Source organism: Coregonus lavaretus (assembly GCF_964263955.1).
Source record: "Coregonus lavaretus genome assembly, chromosome: 11".
NCBI lineage: Eukaryota > Metazoa > Chordata > Actinopteri > Salmoniformes > Salmonidae > Coregonus > Coregonus lavaretus.
This window is the reverse complement of record NC_139998.1, coordinates 47,903,546-47,924,153: the sequence shown is the minus strand read 5'-3', so window position 1 is coordinate 47,924,153 and position 20,608 is coordinate 47,903,546. Positions and strand designations below refer to the sequence as shown.

Genomic DNA, 20,608 nt, shown 5'->3' with positions numbered 1-20,608 from the left:
ACACATGGCTCCGCGGGAGAGCTGCGCCTGACTGGAGATCTATCGCACAATCCCCCCGTCTATGAGGCGGCAGCTGCGCAGCCCTAGTCTTACTGAACGCCAGTGCCAAATCCTCATACTCGGGGGGAATCTGCAGTGCTGGCATTAGATTCGGACTCTCCACCGAGGTCGCCCCTATGGAAACACCCAGACACCGCCCCTCACATTGAGCAGACCACCCTTTAAGAGCTTTCTCTCGCCACCCAAATATAGGGTCATGAGTCATCAACCAGGGAAGACCCAGCACCACCGGATACGCAGGAGAGTCAATCAGATAAAGCTGAATTCTCTCCTCATGACCCCCCTGCGCCGTCATCTGAAGTGGTGCTGTGACTTCCCTAATCAACCCAGACCCTAACGGACGGCTATCTAGGGCATGGACGGGGAAAGGCTTATCCACTGGAAGAAGGGGAATCCCTAACTCTAAACAGAACTGGCGATCTATAAAATTCCCAGCTGCGCCTGAATCTACCAGCGCCTTATGCTGGGAACGAGGTGCAACCTGTGGGAAACAAACAGGCAAGGTTAGGTGCACGACAGAAAGCTCTGGGTAAGCAGGGCGCCTACTCACCTGGGGGGACCCCCCAATGCTAGACCTGCCATCTCCTCCCCTGGAGGACCCGCCCCAGCACCTAGCCGCAGTGTGCCCTCCACGACCACAGTTGGTGCAAGGGCCGGATCCCCGTGGGCTCCTCCTCCTCCGTTCCCTAGCGCCAGCACCCCCGAGCTCCATAGGACTCGGCTCGGAGGCGCTGGAGAGTGGAATGGGCGAACCCCCCCCTCCGGGACGCCCACGGGTGGCGAGCAGGGTATCCAGCCGGATGGCCATGTCGACCAGTTGGTCGAAAGTTAACGACGTGTCCCTGCACGCCAACTCTCGCTGGACGTCCTCTCGGAGGCTGCAGCGGAAATGGTCAATAAGGGCCCGCTCATTCCACCCTGCATCAGCCGCTAGGGTCCGGAACTCTAAGGCAAAGTCCTGTGCGCTCCTCATCCCCTGTCGGAGGTAGAACAGACGTTCCCCCGCCGCCTTCCCTTCTGGTGGATGGTCGAATACAGCACGGAAGCGGCGGGAGAACTCCGCATAGTTCGTAGTTGCGGCGTCCATTCTCCTCCACTCGGCGTTGGCCCACTCCAACGCCTTGCCGGTGAGACAGGAGATGAGGGCTGAGACGCTCTCGTGTCCCGAGGGCGCCGGGTGTACGGTGGCGAGGTAGAGCTCCACCTGCAGCAGGAACCCTTGACACCCGGCGGTGGAGCCGTCGTACGCCCTCGGGAGCGAGAGCCGAATCCCACTGGGTTCCGGAGATGAAACCGGAGGGCTGACCGCTGGAGCTGGGTCGGTAGTTGGAGGTGTGGGCACCCCGCTGGTCTCCCATCGGTGTAGAGTGTTCATCACCCTCTCCAGGGCGTGACAGACCTGGTTCATTCGGTCCTCCTGACCACGAAGACGTTCGTCCATATCGGCGGTCGGCGCGGTCGCTCCTGCTGATTCCATTGAGATGCGTGATTCTGTCAGAGTGGTGTGTGTAGGTGAGTGGAAGGAATCAAGCGCAGGACCCAGGATGACTTCAACCGTCTTTAGTAATGTTCCCAAAGCAACGAGAACAAGGAGTCGCCAACCCAACCGGGTGGCGCACACAATTACGCACAAAACACACAGTGCGTCAAAACAAGAAAAGCGCACGCAGTGCGAGCTCTCGGGAAAACACAACGAGAGAAATATCTAAACTTCACAGAGGCAGGCTGACAATGAACAATCACGCATAACACCTGACCCAAACACACAAACTAAATAAGGGAACAATTAAGACACAAATAAGGGACAGGTGTTATGAACAGACAAAACCAAAAGAACATGAAACATAGAACGGTGGCAGCTAGTACTCCGGAGACGACGACCGCCGAAGCCTGCCCGAACAAGGAAGAGGAGCAGCCTCGGCCGAAACCGTGACACTCTGGCTAAATTTGATTAACGAATAGGTCTATAATTTAATGTTCACTAGAAAATAAAATCAAAAAATGAAAAGACTGTTTTGCTTAATAAGATATGTTGTTAAGTTCTTACTCTTTTCTGAATGTGGGGCACGCAAGTGCATGATCCAATATCTTGTGCGTATATACTTTACAACAACATTTATAAATATGAAGATGCATGTATATGATATCATATACTGTACCTCTTTGGTGTGACATGTGAAGTACACTCCCCTACATATGTTTTTGGACATTAAATATAACATTTAAATTAGGCTCTATACTACAGCATTTTGGATTTGAGATCAAATGTGTCATATGAGGCGACAGTACAGAATGTCACCTTTTATTTGAGTTTTTATTTTATACACGTCTGTTTTACAGTTTAGAACTGAAAGCACTTTATTTATCTAGTCCCCCCCATGTGAGTAAGTCATGTATTTGGACAAATTCCCTTATAGTGTATCAACGTAGTCAAAAGTTTAGTATTTGGTCCCATATTCCTTGCACTCAATGACTACATCAAGCTTGAGACTCTACAAATTTGTTGGATGCATTTGCAGTTTGTTTTTGTTGTGTTTTGGGTTATGTTTCGCACAATAGGAACTGAACGGTAAATGGTGACTGGAATAATTTCCTTCTAAGATGTTTCTGAACATTTCAAAATAAGTCCTGATAATGCCATGATTAAGAAAAATCATGAATAAATCATGAATAATGATGAGTAAGATGCCTTTCAGAGGCTACAACAAAACATGCTAACCTCTCATCATTACCAATAACAGGGTAGATAAGATCCTTGTGCCTCTGTAACCTTTTTCTAATTTAAGATTCATTCATAATTATCCATAATCATGGTAGCATCCACATGAATGTAGAAGTATTCAGAAACTATTCTATTCTTACTTACAATAAAATGGACTCCAAAATGGCACAAAACATTATTCACCATTCAGTTCCTGTAAAAACGGCCAGCTCCTAGTCTCCTAATTCACAAGACCCAACTTCTTTTAGTTCTTATTGGTCAAGGTCACACCAATCAGTATTATGTCAGCCTATTGACAATATAATTCCCGGGACATTCAGTGTAGGACCCCAGCAGGGGCAGGCCAGATGTCAGAAACGTGCATTCCCTACCCTGACGAGGACTCCTACTACTCTGCCTCCTGTGGTCACAACACATTTGTTGTCTGATATTTTACTGTGCGTGCATCTAAAAGTAAGTGCCTTAAGATGTTTATGTTTTGTTGTTTTCGGAGCTCAAGATTGCCTATTGTTGTAATCACCATTTATTTGGAGCTTGTTAGCTAGCTCATGCTCCCGCTAACATTAGCATTAGATTTTCCATTCAGAATGCATTAGTATTTAGCATTCCTGTTAGCGATTAACCGCATTTCTCACGTGTGCTGCTAGGCAATTTTCTGTGTATATCTTTCATGGTTAATGTGTTAATGTTGTGTAGACGTCCTTACAATACTGCATTGTTTACATTAGTATATTTACTATTTCTACAAGTTCCATAGCCTGTGTTGGTTATTGCCATGTGAACACACATTTCCTGCTACAGTGGTATAGCCTGTGCTGTTTATATACAAGCCTGTTCTAGCTTGTTAGTCATGTCATGCATATCAGTACTATAGTCTAAGTTTTACCTCTTTGTTTTTAGAACCACAATCATTGTTAGACACAATTACTGTCAGAGTGGTGTTGGATTTGTGAGTGTGGATAATTAATTAAACCTCTTGAAACTGAAATACTGTTTCCTCGTGTTCTGGATGGACACCCTGTGGTGGTTGATACCGGCCTAAAACCAGCACCTATGGTTCCCACCAATTTGTCATGGTCCTTTTGAGCCCGATCCAGTAACTGCTACAGCCCAAGGATGCCAGTTAACAGAGAAGATCCTCCATAAGATGTCATCCATCCTCGCCGACCAGCTCACCTGCCACAATCTCTTGATAATTATGGCTTGGATACGAGTCAAGGAACAGACTACCACACACATCCACATACCACTCCTACGAGGGAGAGCAGCTAGAGGGTTCTCTTGAGCACTCGAGACATTCTGCATTCAAAATGGCCATCTTCCTCTTCAACGACTCATCACCGGTCCAAGTCCCCACCCAGGCTGACCAGCAGAATAGAGGACAGAGCCTCAGCCTTTTCATCGGTTGCAAATTCACTGGGTTCCCACCTAAGGCTAACCTCGAACAGAGATCGCCAAGATCAGCGTAGAACCTCGACCAGAAATCCTGAGGATTTGCCAGTGACAACCGGGGAGGACGCACTGTGTTCTCACAGCCAGCGTGACGAGATAGATGAGCTCATTGAAGCAGTCAGGAAGATGGAAGGTTCCTACAGTCCACCCGACCACCATCGCCAGTACTTACCTGATGGACACTGCCAATTGTTACTTGACCATCTCAGCCAGTCCTTCAACAGTTCTCTCCTCTTACAACTGAAAGGTGTCTTAGAGGGGGAGAACAGGGACCTGGGCCACCAAGCTGCCCAAAAACATGACATCATCTCAGAGGTTGTCATGCAACAGATACTACAACAGAAGCGCCAGATTGAGGTTCTGCAGCGCCAGCACGGCTAACTCCGCGAAGCATCAGAAGATGCTTGAGAAGCTACGCCCTTCCACATGAGCTTCACCATCAGCCCTGGTCTCGGATCCAACCCTTACTATGGACTCCCTCACAGTGGTGCTACAGCTTTCTCCAGGCCCGAGGAGCTACCAGAGCTCACCCTGGCGGATCACCCCACCACTGTGCTCCAGCCGACCCCAGCCGTGAAGATCTAGCCTGCTTTGACCATGGAGTTCAAGATAGTAGTGGGGCCTACTACACACGCTCCTGCCATGGAGCCTCAGCTTGCCACTCCCACCTCTGTGCTTCATCCAGCTCCTTCCACAGAGTCTCAAATCGTCTCCACAGTGGTTCCACAGTCTTCTCCAGGGACAGAGGAGATACCTGAGCTCACCCTGGGGGAGCACCCCACCGTGCTCCAACAAGCTACTGCCGCAGTCTCAACTGGTTCCCACAGTGGTGACGTCGCTGTCTCCAGCGACAGAGATTCTGACGACCCCTTTTCTGTGCCCAAGATCAATCCACACCTCCCTGCCCGATCGGGAGCAGGAAGATCTACAGCCTTATCTATGAACAGAGGAGCTACCTGAGCTCACCCTGGGAGAGCACCCTACCATTGTGCTCCAACCGATGCCTCCGAATGTCAGCTGGTCCATAATGTGGGAGTCCTGCTTGCAGCTGCAGAAGGCCAGCCCTGCCACTCAGACCTCTCCGGTCCCTGTCTGGTGGGAACCACCTAGTCCAACCTTTGACATCCAGCCTGCTGCTGTCCAAAGACGCCCTGGGAGCCCCATCCAATCTCTGCTGCAGTGGCTCGGTCCATGCCTGCTGTCCAGGCCCTGTCAGCCCCTGTCTGGTGTGACCTGCCTGTCCAAGTCTTGTGGTTTATGCTAGCCCCTCTGATCTGTGTCCTGCTAGTTCTAGCCTTAGGAGACCCAGCTGACATCCCCGTGGAAGACCCGCCTGACGTCCCCGTGGAAGACCCGCCTGAAGTCCCCGTGGAAGACCCGCCTGAAGTCCCCGTGGAAGACACGCCTGACGTCCCCGTGGAGGACCCTCCTCACCGAGGTGTTCAGTATCCTGTCGTAGGTGACACCTCACCCTCTGTCCTACTAGGTCCTCAGTCTATATCCCCTATAGTCCCAGTAGGTCCAGAGCATCTTAGCCCTCAGTTCTCTGTTCACCAATATTACGCTTTATATACATCACAGAAGACTGAAATATAACAAAACCGTTTGATAGAGAAACATGTTTTATTCATTATGAAATAATGAAAAATATTAACATTCCACCCATGAGGCCACTAGAGGGCGATTTGGCCATTTGACTGCAGGAAAGGGGTGTGCTGGTGTTGTGTAGATGTACTTACAATACTTCACTGTTTACATTACTATATTTACTAAGTTTACCATGTCAACAAGTTCCATAGCCTCTGTTGGTTATTGCCATGTGAACACACATTTCCTGCTACAGTGTATAGCCCATTCTTTAATACACAAGCCTGTTGCTACCGGCCTAAAACCAGCACCCACGTATTTAAATGATCTTTCGATTCTACAACCTAGCCATATTTTTCAGTTCCTTTGGGCAAAACATTATCCAAAAGACACCTCAAATTCATCCATCTAGTTTGTAGTGTCACTCTGTAGCTCAGCTGGTAGAGCACGGCGCTTGTAACGCCAAGGTAGTGGGTTCGATCCCCGGGACCACCCATACACAAAAATGTATGCACGCATGACTGTAAGTCGCTTTGGATAAAAGCATCTGCTAAATGGCATATTATTATTATATTACTTTGACTGCTTTAATTCACTATAAGTGAATTTGTCCAAATCCTTATGACTTCTTCAAATGGGGGGACTAGATACATGAAGTGCTTTCATTTTTAAACGGTGGGACAGATGTGTATGAAAATATCCTCAAATAAAATCTGGCATTCTGAACTGTCGCTTAATATGAAACATTCTCTCTCAAATGTAAAAGGCTGGAGTGTTTAGCCAAATAAAAACGTTTCACTTCACTGTACAATAACATATGAAGGGAAGTGTAGATCATGTTTTACAATATTTGTTTTCCTTCAAGCCCTGGGGAGAATGTCTGAGACTTTAAAGTCAGGCAATGGCTTTGACTATCCACTGACAGGAGGGGAAGAAACTGAGGGTGACTTATTTTACTGTTTAGAATATTGGCTAATAAAGGAGATTTGTCAAATCAAGATTATTTTAATATGCATTATGCAGAGTAGTAGCAACGTACTGTAGTGGCATTGTTTGCTTTAAAAGTGTTAACATTAATTTGATCTCCTCACAGAGGGTTTCGGGCATGAGGATGCTGGCATTGTCTCTCAGGTGAGAATGTGGATCTTACAACTTAGTGTCCGTTTCATTCCTCAATAACTAATCATTGTTGTCATCCATCTGCATAAGTGCCATAGGGATGGTCTTATTTGTCTAATTTGTATATATATTTTTCGGACAGCCTAAATATCCTGCAAGTCTTCCAGTTCTGGAGTTTCCAAAGTGTTTGGTAGGTCTGGTGAGAAGGAAAAGGGATTGGGTCATTCCTCCCATTAACTTCCCAGAGAACGACAGAGGCCCCTTCCCCAAGTATATGGTGCAGGTGAGTGATTGTAGGTTTATGTTGGCAGGAAATATGGTTGGTTCAGGATTTTGCTCTGGTTTTAACATTGTTAATATTTACATTCAGATCAAGTCCAGCAGTTTTAAAGAGATGCTGATCCAGTACAGCATCACTGGTCCTGGAGCAGATCAACCCCCTGTGGGACTGTTCACTGTGGACAAAAACTCTGGGGTTCTCTATGTGACCCAGCCTTTGGACAGAGAGAGACAAGACCAATATCCGGTAATGTTTGTAAACAAGACAAATATATGGTAATGTTTGTAAACAAGACAAATATATGGTAATGATTGTAAACAAGACAAATATATGTTAATGTTTGTAAACAAGACAAATATATGGTAATGTTTGTAAACAAGACAAATATATGGTAATGTCTGTTTGTGTTTTGTCTTTTGAATTCTAGAACATTGAATGCATGTGTTATTTTGATTAAGTTATTATATTTTTTCCCCTTTAGCTTGTGGCTCATGCTGTTGCAGTTGGTTCGGAAAAAGCAGAAGAACCCATGGAGATTATTGTTAGTGTAATTGATATGAATGACAACAAGCCAGTATTCACCCAAGATGCTTTTACATTTACATTTACATTTTAGTCATTTAGCAGACGCTCTTATCCAGAGCGACTTACATATTATTATTATTATTTTTTTTTTTTTTTATACTGGCCCCCTGTGGGAATCGAACCCACAACCCTGGCGTTGCAAACGCCATGCTCTATCAACTGAGCTACATCCCTGCCGGCCATTCCCTCCCCTACCCTGGACGACGCTGGGCCAATTGTGCGCCGCCCATGAGTCTCCCGGTCGCGGCCGGCTGCGACAGAGCCTGGATACGAACCAGGATCTAGTGGCACAGTTTTGCACTGCGATGCAGTGCCTTAGACCACTGCGCCACTTTTACAGGGAGTGTCCCTGAAGCATCCCTACCAGGTGTGTCTCAGTCAACATTTAGTCAGATATCATAAGCTGAGGTTTAGGATAAAAGTAATGTATCAATATTCAATATATTTTTTTCTTGATGTCATCCATGAAAATAATGTATTATGTTGAAATATTTTCTTCTCAGGCTTTGAGGTCATGATGGTAACAGCCACCGATGCAGATGAGCCTGGCTCAGCCAATTCTGATGTCAGATACCTGAACTGCCGAGTCCCAACATGTTTGTCATCAACCCTGTCACAGGCTTGATTCTGGTCAATGCTGCTGGACTGGACAGAAAGGTTAGTGGCTATACTACTAGCATACAATTTTAACTCAACCGCTACATTTCTCAATATGCTCCATCTGGTGTCATTTTCCAGAAATTTCCTAAATATACCTTGGAAATCCAAGCTGCTAATATGGAGGGCAAGGGTCTGACATCTATCGGAAAATCCATAATTACGGTGACTGACGTCAATGACATAGCTCCTCAATTTGTGATGTCTTCGGTAAGTGCACAATCAGCAAACAGTCCTGCTCATTAAACAGTAAAGGTGACTTAAAAAGGGAAATATTTTGATTGAAGGATCTGACTTGAGGAAAATATGATGAACTTGATAAATGGCATACAACACATCTTCTCACATGTTCTCTTCATGTATTTTCTTTTCAGAACACGGTGTCTGTCCCAGAGAATAAAGTGAATGCTCTGGTGGTCAAAATGACAGTGAGTGATGGAGATGAGCCACACTCTTCCAACTGGGCCACCAAGTACAGGATTGTAGATGGAGACCCAGGTGGATTGTTCACTGTTAACACCGGGCCTAGCAGACTGGAAGGAATCATTACTACAGCCAAGGTACCTGCTTGGTTTTTCTGTTTCTTTTTTCAGATGAGTATGTGAATGGAACTAAGTTACAGCAAATATGTATTTGACCGAGGTCTGAATTTCACCGTAGAAGCCAAACCATACAAATATTTGACAAAATTGTTGATGTTTTTGTCATTGTGTCATGAACCTGGCTGTATCTCGTTCCCGTTTAGCCCCTTGACTTTGAGAAGAACAATCGCTACACCCTGTTGGTGACTGTGGAGAATGAGGTCCCATTTGCCATCCGCCTGCCCACCTCCACTGCCACAGTCCAGGTGAATATGGAGGATCTGAATGATGCCCCCGTCTTTGACCCAGTGGAAAAGGTTGTTTCCATATCTGAACACCTGCCAGTGGACAGTGACTTGGTTCTGTATACAGCTATTGATCCAGACATCATGGCACATAAACTCATGTGAGTTCATGAATCTTTATTTTATCTGCAATTGATTAAATTGAGTTGAGGCCCTGGTATATACATGGAGACAGATACATTATGCAGATAAGTCAATTCAATTATATAAAAAGCACTTTATGATGAAGTACAATCAGATGCATATGCATTAAGATTTCAAGAAGACTTGTGAATGGCGATGTTTTAACTCAATATACTGTATGTTCTAGGTATCGCATGTACAGAGATCCTGCTAAATGGCTGGACATCAACAGCGAGACTGGAATGATCAAAACCAAACACCCTCTGGACAGAGAATCTCCCTTTGTCAAAGATGGCAAATACAGAGTTCACATTCTCGCAATCGAAAGTGGTATTTTGATTTCGTTGTAATATCGTTCACCATCAGGCTTCAGCCTGGGAACAAGGTTAATTTAGTTGTGACTTCTTCATTACTCCTTTTGATAAAAGTATCTTGCTTTGGGTTATCAGATGAAATCCCTGCAACTGCAACTGGAACCATTCTGATAGAACTGGAAGATGTAAACGACAATGCTCCGACTATTGATGACACCCCGTTGAAGCTCTGCAACCAAGACCCCCGTCTAGTGCGTTTGGCGGTGACAGACAGAGATGGCCCAAACTTTGCTGAACCCTTCAGTGTAGAACTTCTGAAAGGGTCCAAGATGTATTGCACTGCCCAAATGGACAAAACAGGTGAGAAATAGGGGGTCATTTTATGGGACATTTTCAATGTCTTTTAATGGTTTTGCAACCTTTAGTGTCAAAACTGCACTGCAGGTGCACAGTTCATTGCTTTTCACATATTCACTCTGCATTATTCTGTTCAATTTTATTCATAATATCAACAGACCAAGTATGTCATTTTGTCTACATGTTCTTTTGACAACATCAACATATTCTTCACATTCAAGGTTGAAATATGTCCCCTTTTTCTCCTGTCCCAGGAACTGTGGTTGAATTGACATTCAAGGCCATGAGGGAGCAGAGAAACTTCTACATTGATCTGACGGTCTCTGATGCTGGCGGGCTGAACCAAGACCATGTCATTCACGTCACCATGAATGAGGACAGGTGCATGACCTGGGGGGATTTCTGTGTTAGACCCTGACATAGATGAACATTTTGACATTTTCTTAGTGTTTTTATAGCTAGCAGAGCAAGATTGCTTGTTTTGCAAAGGTTGTCACTTTATTTGACATCAGGGGTAAGTCACAAAGTCAGAAATAAGTCAAAACATTCACAGCTGAATTCGCCAATAATTTTCCCGTCAAAGTACTAACAAAGGGTTGGAATTACTTATGTCAAGACATGTTTTTTTGTATAATTAATTCAATTTTATTTTTAAGTTAGGAGAGAGTTCATGCATTTTCACATTTAAAGGGAAATGTGGGTTTGAATATATTTCCTAGGGCACTATTGATATATTTTACAATTGTTGTGAATGTTGCTTGTTTTTTATTTCCATGGAGAAGATGATAATTTGCATGTTTGCAGAGAGCTTTATTTATGTTGTTACTAATCTGTGTCTCCTTGCTATTGGTTAAGTGCTCTCCCATACAACACACAATCTTGATTTGCTTCTTGCCTTTTATCATAGCCTAGTCTTTCAGAACCATGGAGAGTGAAGTTTGTTCCAGAAAGCAGACTCATTAATTAAATTAACCAGCTAACCTTTCAGATATATCTCCTATTTTTCACTTCCATTTAGAACGCTAGGCTTGAATATGGCTTGTTGGTTATCAAGTAAATTCTATAATGGCAATTTTTTTAAATCTATATGTCTCGAAAACATGAAGTTATTTCAGAGTATTTTGGACAGTTAGCTGGCTAATTTATCCTTCTTTATGGAACAGCCCCTGCTCCCACAAGCTTTCTAGAAATTAATCTACAAACATAGCCATGTATTTATTTCTGGTATTCCCCTCAAATAGTCAGAGATTTCAGCAGCATTTTACAAGGAGCTCCATTGCTCTTCATTTGATAATATTAACACCAATATCATAGGTTCAAGATAAGTGAGGATCCTGCTGGTCAGCAAGTCAATGCAACTAGAGGGAGAAGCTGCCACACAAAGTCAGTCAACAGAGGCAATGGTTGGACGATTTTATCTTTAATTAACTAGGCAAGTCAGTTAAGAACAAATTCTTATTTACAATGACGGCCTACACCAGACGACGCTGGGGCAATTGTGCGCCGCCCTATGGGACTCCCAATCACGGCCGGTTGTGATACAGCCTGGAATCGAACCAGGGGGTCTGTAGTGACGCCTCAAGCACTGAGATGCATTGCCTTAGACCACTGCACCACTCGGGAGACTTCAGAACCATGACCTGCTGCCACAGTTATGAAGTTATTACAAGAGACAAAAACACAGTAAAAAGTCTGATTACAGTAAAATCTGAGTTGCTTTACTGTGTGTGGAATATACAGCACACAAGCAGAACATGACCATACTCCACAGATCTGATAAGGGTAGTGAACCAACTGGTCATCCACTGAATGGTGTGTGCCATCCGCATCGACACATTGATGCCATCATCTCCCACACTCTAAAAATTAGGGGTTCAACAAGGGTTCTTCTAAGATCTTCAAAGTTCTTCGAAGAACCTTAGGGTTCTTGGCACTGAAAATTGCCCCCAAAAGGTTATTCCAAGAACCCCATAGGAGGTGGGGTTCATCGAGGAACCTCCTTAGTTGGTGGGGGTTCTTGCAGGAACCTAACTGCCCAACTGAAACATTTGGAATTGAATTTGAATGGACAGACGGTGCAGGCACTTAATTGAAAAATGTAAAGATTTCAATTTAAGGTAAGGTTTGTCCCTTATATGATCTAAATGTATATTGTTTTGTTGTCTCTACCTTCTTGCCCTTTGTGCTGTTGTCTGTGCCCAATCATGTTTGTACCATGTTATGCTGCTACCATGTTGTGCTGCTGCCATGTTGTGTTGCTACCATGTTGTTGTCATGTCGTGTTGCTACCATGCTGTGTTGTCATGTGTTGTTGCCATGCTATGTTGTTGTCTTAGGTCTCTCTTCATGTAGTGTTGTGGTGTCTCTGTAGTGGTGATGTGTGTTTTTTCCTATATATTTTTTAAATTGTATTTTTTAATCCCAGCCCCTGTCCCAGCAGGAGGCCTTTTGGTAGGCCGTCATTGTAAATAAGAATCTGTTCTTAACTGACTTGCCTAGTTAAATAAATAAAATAATAAACCTTAAGGTTCTTGGCACTGAAAATTGCACCCTAAAGGTTCTTCCAAGAACCCCATAGGAGGTGGGGTTCATCGAGGAACCTCCTTAGTTGGTGGGGGTTCTTGCAGGAACCTAACTGCCCAACTGAAACGTTTGGATTTGAATTTGAAAGGACAGCAGGTGCAGGCACTTATTTGAAAAATGTAAAGATTTCCTCAATTTAAGGTAAGGTTTGTGCCTTGTATGAGCTAAATTGATATTGTTTTCTGATGACACTATCCATCTTTTCATATTTGTGCAAATCTTTCTAAAACAGAAAATGGACACAATTCAATGGATATCAATCAACAAAGAGGTAAGAATATGTACTGTAGGCTATAAGAATATGTTGAAGGCTAGCTGTATTGGTGCAGATGACTGAACTGTTCACTTTTGTGTGCAGGTATACAGACGAGGAGGCATTGCTATTGTTATGTTATGCATATCACATGTACCATCCTCCTCCCTTACCTCTTCAATGAATATCCCATAGGCCTCTACGTTATGGACAAGGTATGTGTATGAAAACAATCATCAAAAAGTTTTTTTCATTCTCATTTACCACAAAAAAACAATGTATGAAAACTGTCGTGTGCATGTTTTGTTAAACATCTGTATAATTACTATTTTGGGATTCACAGATTTCACCCTCCCTACCTCTGATGAATATAACAGGAAACCTGTTCGATCACCATGCACTGCAAAATCATTCTGTCTATGGATTTGGAGAACATCAACACATTAACATCAACATGCCATTGGACTTGGGGCTCTGCTGGGAGATTACCTCATATTTTGATTTTTTTATTCTGCTTTGTCACAAAAATCATAATAAACACTGACAACTAAAATATTGTGTTATTGTTATGTGTATTATTAATAATAATAAAAGGGGAGGGGGCAGTGGAGGCTCCTCAGAGGGGGAAGGGGAGGACCATCCTCCTCAGGTGAAATTTCATAAAAATAAAAATAGTGAAACATCAAAAAAGTTATCCTTTTAGATAAAACTGTACTAAATATATTCATATGTCACCAAATATTTGATTAAAACACACTGTTTTGCAATGAAGGTCTATAGTAACTTCAACAGCACTCTCTGGGGTAGCACCATTGTGTAGCCGGAGGACAGCTAGCTTCTGTCCTCCTCTGGGTACATTGACTTCAATACAAAACCTAAGAGGCTCATAGACCTCACCCCCTTCCATAGACCTACATGGTCATTATGACCACTTCCGGAGGATAACCTCCAACCAATCAAAGCTTTTGCAGTATTAACTGACATTGTTGTCCATCTAATCATAGTATTAGGATCAGAGAATGAACCTAGTGTGTTGTATTGGGGTTGTGCTGCAGAGCATTATTGGGGGGGGGGGGGGGGGGGGGGGTTTCTATGTTTTGAGAAGTTTGGTGGAATTATTGGATAGAGATTGAAAAGTGATACTTGAGCATTTTGGGGATATTACTCAATTCAAATTAGTTTCTTCAAATTACAGGAGACGGAGGTAGATTATTAAAAAATAATTTAATAAATGTGTCCATTTAGTGCAATTTATTTAAATTTGCCTTGCAAATTTAAGTAGCAGTAGCAAGCTAGCTACTAGCTGAAGTGTGCAGATTTCGCCGCCAAAGTTACCGCAAATTTTGTTGACTTTTTGTGGAAGAACCCCTTTCATTCTCCGGGTTTCACGGAAAAGGTGCGAATTAAAGTTCATGAAGAAGGATGAAAAAGTGAGGGCGTTCAATTCCAATTGGTATCAAACGTATAGCTGGTTAACAGGGAGCCTTTCATCAAGCCGCCTGCAGGCAAAGCCAGGCCACCAGCAATAAGCTGGCCTTGTCTGCTTTTTGGAAAGTCTAAGCCTTGGGCGAAAGAGGGGTACAGTGCAGTGGCGGCTCCTGAAAAAATTCTCAGGAGGGGCAATTTTTCTGATGATTTAGGTGACCTACACACATTTAAAAAAAGATATGTCCAGCAACAACATGAAGACAGGGGCAGCATATAAGTCAATACCAGAAGCATTTATTGACTGATCTGGGGAGATGGATTCCAGTTTCTGTGACAGATTATAAATAATCTCTGATGCCTTTGTTATATTAGCTTTTGGTTGAATGTACTGTCGTAGTAAATATATAATGTTATAGCTTGGTCTGACTAAAATCTTGTGCATGACCCATTTTGTGTTGGGCGTTTGTTTTCAATCAATAATGTTCCTATCCTATAACAATGGACAAAAGAGTCCTATCTTGTCAGCCTTGTCAGTAGGTGGCCAAGGACAACACCCACGCCATAGGTCTCTCAGTTCTTCCAACTCACGAGTTCTTGCTCTGAGGACACACACACACACACACACACACACACATCATCACTGATAACACACACACACACACACACACATCATCACTGTTAAACACACACACACACACACACACAAAAATCCCCTCTCTTTAGGCTGAACATTTGAAGACAGAGAACCCGACTCAGAGCCAATGCAACAGTGGAGGGGACCTCGCCCAACTCATCAGGACCAATCAGAAGATCAGAACTACTAGATTCAACCTACATCATTTATTGTATAAAATGTCTGCACACAATGTTTTCGGGGCTCTCTTCTCCGTAAGACTTTGACGAACGAGTCCGTGCACGCGATTCCAGATATCTTTACCTCTGAATAAACTGCCTTTATTATACCATATCCACCCTGTCCAAAGTCTCTACTTGGTCTCAGTTCTCCAGTAAACTTGTGATTATCAACAGTACACAACGGTAACAAACAATTGGGGGAACTCACGGGGCAGATAGTAAGGTCGCAATGACACAGAAAGCAGTTCAATGTCGGGGTACAGAGTCGCTCTCTTACCAGGATCGCGGTCCGCTCTGACCAGGGTGAAGCCGGCCGGCTCCACTTCTCTGTCCGGGACTCTGTCATCCAGCCAAGTTGTATTGGATTCCGCTGCCAGCAGCGTTTTCATTATTTAGTCCGTTCGTAGCGGGTATGTACACGATCAACAAGATCAGTCCAAAACCCAACACTGGAAACCCATGGTTGGCAGAATGTTTGTAAACTAAGTCTACAAATTAAAAACATAAAATAACGCCACACTGCAGGTCGCAACAGAGACGCTGCTAGCCGCTATTGTCTTAGTTACGTTCATGGTTACGTCACGTATGACGAAAGCGCGTAAGTGCAAGCCCACAGACACCCATAGAGAATGTATTGAAAGCTTTGAAATTTGAAAAAAATAGATTTTACATGACAGGCTATGAGAGACTTCTGGGCGATTTTCAACCTGACTGAAATCGCCCCAAAAACGGGCGGGGCCATTTGAAGCACGACTTTAGCCTGATTTGACATTTAGTGGCTGGCAGATCAGACGTGAACACTGATAACTACTTTTGCCGTGATATAATTGATTAGAAAAAAAATCCCTTCCTTTTCCCGTTTGGCAGTGCGTCGCCCATATCGCCCTATTGAACAGGCCGTCCCTGGTACAGTGACCAGAAGAACATTGATCGTTCAGCTAAACGGCAAAACAAGAGCATGGAGCATATAAATGCCCACATCGATCATGACGAAGGTCTGTGTATTCAAACTGCGCAACACAACGAGAAATTAAGAAGAAACAGGGATGTTCTCAAGCAGCTTATCGACACCACTGCGTTTTTGGGCATGCAAGAATGGGCTTTTAGAGCACACGACAAGAGGGAAAGTTCTGCTAACAAGTGCAACTTCAAGGAGCTTGCAGCAGTAATTGCACGTTACGATGCTTTACTTTCTGAACATATGGAACTTTCTACTGTCTTTTCTGGGATGTCGAAATCAATTCAGAATGATTTGATAGCTTCCAGCGCATCATCCATTAAAAGTTGGATTTAAGAGAGCGGTTGACGCAGCGCATTTTTTCGCGCGCGCTCAAGTAGGCTTTCCACTTTCCTCCGGGATTTATTTAGCAAAGATAATAACACATAATCACTCCGGACAGACACAAGGAAGAACTCATTACATAAATCTATGGTGGTCCTCTGTAGCTCAGCTGGTAGAGCACGGCGCTTGTAACGCCAAGGTAGTGGGTTCGATCCCCGGGACCACCCATACACACAAAAAAAAAATTATGCACGCATGACTGTAAGTCGCTTTGGATAAAAGCGTCTGCTAAATGGCATATTATTATTATTATAAATGTTGCAGCAGCCTAGGCTGCACCTAAACATTAGAGATCTGACATGCTGTATGGGATGAAAACGAGACTATCTTTCAGTCTGATCAACTGTAGGCTACTAATAAGAGCAGATGCATACAGCCTATGTGAGCTGTCCATTTGGTCATGGTAACTAATTGGTAACTTTATGTATTTATAGTCCATTTCTGTGTCAGAAGAAAATGTGAATGTGATCAAATTAGGTTTATATTCCAAATTGGGCTGGCTAGGCTGCCTAAACTTATTAACTGGAATTAATCAATCAACATAATAGTGATGTGATGGGAGTTCATTTTTTTATAAGGCCTACAGTTGCATTGGCCTGGATGATGCAAACATGCATAAAGCAAGCTCAGCCCTGTGAGTTCTATTGTCTATCAGTTGTTGTCTGTGTCTGGGTAGAGAAAATCCCCATACTAATCTAGTCTAAATATAATTAATATGAACAAGTATAAGGTTACTGCAGTTTGACAGGGGTTTCAGTCAAGCCTCTGAACACCTCAACTCATGCCTCATACCCTCATTCAATCACTGCTGTGATCCCTTCCCAACACTGTGTAAGTAGCCCTCTCATTCCCATTCCCCATAATATTGTACTATAAATGTCTTTATTAAATGCTTTAGGTTAAAATAATTACTCTGACGATTTTCGAAACACACTTTGACGTCTCCGTGCGTTCTGCGCCTGTACCGTGGGCCTCCCATGCTCCTCATTTTTTCAAGTCACCAGCCTCCCCTGGGAGGGGGGTAGTTCAAAAATTAATCCCAAAAGATTCTTCAAAAGGTTCTTCGAGGATCCATTAAAAGGGGTTATTTGAAGAACTTATAGCGGTTCCCCCACAGTTTCAATTTGAAGAACCCCTAAAGGATACTCCAGGAACCTTTTATTTTTAGAGTGCACAGAGATTCTATATCAATTCTACAGTATTTCATCTCCATTGGACCTGATATGAGTGTTAGAGAGAGTAGATCCCAAGTGCCATCCCATATAGTTAGCTAGTTCAGGAAAATTGGCATGGACATAAAACTATTTCCCACACTTAAAAATAACCAAAAAGGATTCTATTGCTTGTTTCATATATGGCACCCCTAAAGTTTCTATATAGAGCCCTTTTGTAGGGTTCTTTGAGATACCCAGGGGTTCTTCTTTACTGAACCAACATTTGTTCCATATAGGTTTCTATATGGAACCAATTTTGGTTCAGAACCTTAATGGTGCCATATATGAAGCAAGCATAGAACCATTTTTGGTTCTATCCAGAACCTTTGTTTCTAAGAGTGCAGTTTGAATAGTTAAGAGGAAATTGAAATACAGCAAGTCTTTGAGGACAGTGGAAGTTGATAATGCTTCTGTAATATTAAAACCAATGTGTTTCGGCCTGTAGACTTCATCAGAGTTTAACAGATAGAAAAATGAGAGGCCAGTTTGAATAGTTAAAATTACAGCTCTTTTTACTTCCTCAAAATGGTAAATGAGCTGAATAACACAAAAAAGCCACATGATGGAAACCTTTCTTTAACAAAGTCAACATTGTCAGTGATAATTTTTGAGAACAAGATGCATTTTCTGAATATTCAAACCGGACTCTTAAATGGAGAGGGTAAAACTGTTGTTTTCATTCTAATTTGAATGAAGCGTTTTGGTTCGTAGCCATCTTTGTCACCTCCAGTCTGTATAATGAAACCTCTGGCCACAAACTGGTTGAATCAACCTTGTTTCAACGTAATTTGTCAACATATTGTGACGTGGAAAATACATTGGATTTAAAAAAAAGTAATCAGCGTGGAATTTCAATTAAAGGTTCATGTCGTCATGATAGCCAAATTTCAACATAGACAACCCTTGAATAAAATATGTTGAATTTAAAATATGTTGAATTTCAGTCTGCTTTTAATAATGGTTGAAAGCATAGTGATAACACATTGGAAATGTAACTAACTTTTGGCTGTCTTTTTGAGTGGGTGAATATAGGTTGTAATCGCATTGATCAACATCTCAACCAAAATGTTTCCCAATTATCCGTGTTGTAATTGCGTGGTGTACCCAGTGGGCTGTGACTACCACACAACCCTTGAATCTGCAAACATGCACAACAGATGTCTACTCTCTTGGTCATTTGTTTTTTCAGAGACTGCAAGACAGTGTCATTTTTGCTTTTTGTTTCAAAACATTGTTGTGCCCTACTGATCATGGCCCTTCATCTGCCTGCTTGTCCAGTCATTAGTTTATAGACCTGAGGCCTTGTTTATAACACTTAACTAGTTTTCAATACTGTGGAAGTGATAGTTTTGCAATAAATATTTCAGTCCATGCATCCATTCTTCATAACCATGTGGTGGTCTTTTGAAGAGTGTCACTTCTAGTTTGGATCAGGAAGTTGTGGCGTGACAAACTGACACTGAATGCAAAAGTGGTTGATGAGAAATTTCACTTTAGCCAAATTGAGTTATTTTGTCATGTTTTTAATATTGATCAGTTGTTGAAATTACTATTATTCCGACCGATGGCATCTCACATCACCATCTTCTTGATCTGGGTGAGTTCTGGCTAAATTTGATTATTGAATAGGTCTATATTTTAATGTTCACTAGAATGTCAAATCAAAAAATGAAAAGACTGTTTTGCTTAATAAGATATGTTGTTAAGTTCTTACTCTTTTCTGAATGTGGGGCACGCAAGTGCATGATCCAATATCTTGTGCTTATATACTTATATACAACAACATTTATAAATATGAAGATGCATGCATATGATATCATATACAGTGGCTTGCGAAAGTATTCACCCCCCTTGACATTTTTTTGGGGTTTGTATAATTTGATTTACACAACATGCCTACCACTTTGAAGATGCAAAATATTTTTTATTGTGAAACGAACAAGAAATAAGACAAAAAAACAGAAAACTTGAGTGTGCATAACTATTCACCCCCCCCCCCCCCAAAGTCAATACTTTGTAGAGCCACCTTTTGCAGCAATTACAGCTGCTTGTCTCTTGGGGTATGTCTCTATAAGCTTGGCACATCTAGCCACTGGGATTTTTGGCCATTCTTCAAGGCAAAACTGCTCCAGCTCCTTCAAGTTGGATGGGTTCCGCTGGTGTACAGCAATCTTTAAGTCATACCACTGATTCTCAATTGGATTGAGGTCTGGGCTTTGACTAGGCCATTCCAAGACATTTAAATGTTTCCCCTTAAACCACTCAAATGTTGCTTTAGCAGTATGCTTAGGGTCATTGTCCTGCTGCCTCAAGAATTTCCCTGTATTTGGCGCCATCCATCATTCCTTCAATTCCGACCAGTTTCCCAGTCCCTGCCGATGGAAAAACATCCCCACAGCATGATGCTGCCACCACTATGCTTCACTGTTGGGATGGTGTTCTAGGGATGATGAGAGGTGTTGGGTTTGTGCCAGACATAGTGTATTCCTTGATGGCCAAAAAGCTCAATTTTAGTCTCATCTGACCAGAGTACCTTCTTCCATATGAACACCAAACATGTTTGCTTATTTTTTTCTTTAAGCAATGGCTTTTTTCTGGCCCAGCTCTGTGTAGTGTACGGCTTAAAGTGGTCCTATGGACAGATACCCCAATCTCCGCTGTGGAGCTTTGCAGCTCCTTCAGGGTTATCTTTGGTCTCTTTGTTGCCTCTCTGATTAATGCCCTCCTTACCTGGGCCGTGAGTTTTGGTGGGTGGCCCTCTCTTGGCAGGTTTGTTGTGCCAAATTATTTC

General features: G+C 43.0%; 1 pseudogene across 1 annotated transcript in view; it reads left to right on the top strand.

The window, feature by feature from the left end:
- Nucleotides 1–5,261: 5,261 nt before the first annotated feature.
- The window catches only part of LOC311137568, a 29,844-nt pseudogene continuing 14,497 nt past the window's right edge, over nt 5,262–20,608 (top strand). Inside the window, exons 1-16 of the transcript in view lie at nt 5,262–5,460; nt 5,523–5,693; nt 6,687–6,764; nt 6,915–6,952; nt 7,083–7,223; nt 7,311–7,466; nt 7,702–7,819; nt 8,146–8,172; nt 8,309–8,462; nt 8,544–8,672; nt 8,837–9,022; nt 9,208–9,449; nt 9,659–9,798; nt 9,921–10,145; nt 10,397–10,548; nt 19,355–19,414. The product of the transcript in view is annotated as an uncharacterized misc_RNA (transcript). The remainder of the gene's footprint in view (nt 5,461–5,522; nt 5,694–6,686; nt 6,765–6,914; nt 6,953–7,082; nt 7,224–7,310; nt 7,467–7,701; nt 7,820–8,145; nt 8,173–8,308; nt 8,463–8,543; nt 8,673–8,836; nt 9,023–9,207; nt 9,450–9,658; nt 9,799–9,920; nt 10,146–10,396; nt 10,549–19,354; nt 19,415–20,608) is intronic.